This window comes from Triticum aestivum, chromosome 7B, assembly GCF_018294505.1.
Source record: "Triticum aestivum cultivar Chinese Spring chromosome 7B, IWGSC CS RefSeq v2.1, whole genome shotgun sequence".
In the NCBI taxonomy this organism is placed as follows: domain Eukaryota; kingdom Viridiplantae; phylum Streptophyta; class Magnoliopsida; order Poales; family Poaceae; genus Triticum; species Triticum aestivum.
Window position 1 is genome coordinate 161,636,347 of NC_057813.1, and position 3,096 is coordinate 161,639,442.

The window sequence follows — 3,096 nt, forward strand, 5'->3', positions numbered from 1 at the left end:
TTTTTAAAACACATCAAACCGGCAATTAGTTTCAAATATCTTTTTTTCATTTCGAGATTTTAAATTGAATTGATTTTTATGCGTGGACAATTTATTGGATTTTATATTGATATACATTTATTTTTAAAATCAGTCTGAATGTGAATCAAAATTTCAGGATTAAAAACAGTTCATACCGCACCGACATATGCAAAATTTCATATAATTTGGCCACAATATGGGTTGTAATGCTAACAAAAAGAATATGGGATCCAAAAAACCGTAAGAATTAGCAAATGGGTTGTAAACTATTTGAAATAATGGCAGATGGGTTGTATGCAGTTTTCCACAGATTTGAGGCTTTCCACAGATGGCATGTATACTGTTGGATGTCCAATCAACGGCCGTCGTGCTTCTTCAATCTCTTCTCTTCCTGCTGCAGTGGCTCAAACAAGCGCCGGCAGGACTGCCTGCTCCCTCCTCCACGCGGCCGGCTATGCTGCTGCACATGCCTCACCGCCCCACCATACTCCCATCGCGGGCCTAGCCATCCCTCTACTCACCCACAGTCCCACACCTGCTGTTATTCTCCGGCGATGGCAGACGAACCAGTAAACCCTCATACAATCGTACTCCCCTCCGCTTGGGAAACAATTGTCGTGTCTTCCCTGCCTCCGTGTCGTTCCCTTCCTAGGCCTCGTCGTCGTCCACCGCCCTGGTGCTCTCGGCGTGGCGTGGTCAACGTGGTCAACGACCGACATGCATCTGAAGTGGATTGTACGTGGAGAGGCTGACAGCTGGGTCCACGGCCGCATGCAAGGAAATGCCTCCTTATTATGCGCAAAATAATGATTCCTCCACCTGACCTCTGGAACCCACTGAAAGGGCCTCTGTATTTTGCAGAAAAAACGTTACCGCCGCTGACAGCTCGAACCCACCAGCTATATCTTCGCACGCAAGGAAGTGCCTCCTTATTACGCCCAAAAAAAGAATACTCCCCATACGATGTCCACTAAGTTGACGGGGCCTACTAAGTTGACGAGGACGAAGGGCTTTGTCAACTTAGTCAATATATGCATGATTCTAGCTCGACTGATTGTACGATGGCCATCCAACAGCCGTAGTGCTTCTTCAACCTCTGGTCTTCTTGCTCCAGCCGCCCAAAGCAGCGCCGGTCGTGCCGCCTGTTCCTGCCTCTCGTGGACGGCTGTGCTGCCGCGGAGGCCTCACCGCCTTCATACTACTCCCACCGCTGGCCAGGCCATCCCTCCACTCCACTCACCCACACCCCCTGTTATTCTGCGACGACGGCAGCGCAGCCGAACCAGTGAACCCTCGTACTCCTCTCCACGTGGGCATCCACTGCCCCCTCTTCCCCGGCTCCGCCTCGTCCCCTTCCTAGGCCTCGCCGTTGTCCACCACCGTGGTGCTCTCGATGCGGCGTGGTCAACATGGTCAACGACCGAATTCCATCGGAAGAATACTGTACGTGAAGAGGCTGACAGCTGGGTCCATGGCAGCCGCAAGGAAGTGCCTCCTTATTACGCGGAAAAAAATTATTCCTCCACCTGACAGCAGGGACCCACCGGACGGGCCACCAGTATTTCGCAAAAAAAATGTTTGCCCCTGACTGCTGGGACCCACCCGACGGGTCACCGTATTTCGCGAAAAAACGTTCCCCCTGCTGTCAGCTCGGACCCACCGGAAGTGCCTCCTTATTACGCACAAAAAAATAAATAGCCCCCTGCTAGCTGGGACCCACCTATGTGGGAGGCTGACTTGTGGGCATACTAAGTTGAGGAGGATGAGGGGCTTTGTCAACTTAGTCAATATAAACGATTCTAGCTCCAGTGACCGTACGATGTCCATCCAACGGCCATAGTGCTTCTTCAACCTCTGGTCTTCTTGCTCCAGCCGCCCAAAGCAGCGCTGGTCGTGCTGGATGCTCCTGCTTCCCGTGGCCGGATGTGCTGCCGCAGAGGCCACACCGCCCCCTACTATTCCCACCGCTATCCAGGCCCTGCGGTGATGACAGCCTCACACCGCAGTCGAACCAGTGAATCGTCGTCGTCCTCGCCGTCCCGTCGTCCCCTTCCTAGGCCTCGCCGTCGTCCACCGCCTTGGTCCTCTCGGCGCGGCGTGGTCAACATGGTCAAGGAACGACTTCCATCGGACGTGGACTGTATGTGGAGAGGCTGACAGCTGGGTCCATGGCCGCAGCAAGGAAGTGCCTCCTTATTACGCGGAAAATAATTATTCCTCCACCTGACAGTAGGGACCCACCGGACGGGCCACCATATTTCACGAAAAAAACATTTCCCCCTGACTGTTGGGACCCACCAGCTGCACCTTCGCACGCAAGGAAGTGTGTCTGGGCAAAAAAAATGATTCACCCCCCTGACTGCTGGGACCCACCAACTACATCTTTGCACACAAGGAAGTGCGTCCGGGCAAAAAAATGACTCGCCCCCCTGACTGCTGGGACCCACCAGCTACATCTTCGCATGCAAGAAAGTGCATCCGGGCAAAAAAAACGATTCGCCCCCCTGACTGCTGGGACCCACTAGCTACATCTTCGCACGCAAGGAAGTGCCTGATAGTTGGGACCCACCTGGTCGAAGCGTACGTAGCGTTGTCATTCTGGTCGCGAACGTGTACGTACATACTGGTCGATGTAGAGGCGCGCACGTGTCGTAGTAGAGGCGCGCACGTGTCGTAGTAGAGGCGCGCACGTAGTATGTACACGTACGTACAACGACGAGGGTGCAAGAAAGAAAATACGGCCACGTACGTACATACGGGCAGGGTCTCGAACGCCTACTCACGCATACGTACCTGGCTGGGTCGGAACGGAGAAATAGCGTCGTCGTCGTGTTCATGGGGAGCCAACCGAATTGGTCCGAACGGAATGCGTGATCATGTTCATCGGGAGGGCTTGGACGGAATAGGCGGTGGAAACGAGGTCTGGCGTACCGCAGAACGGAGGAAACGGACCTCCTACGTTCGGAACGGGGTCCTATTGATCGGGAGGGGTGTGGCGTACCGCAAAACGGAGGAAATGGACCTCCTACGGTCGAAACGGGGGTCCTGTTGATCGGGAGCGGTGTGGCGTACCAC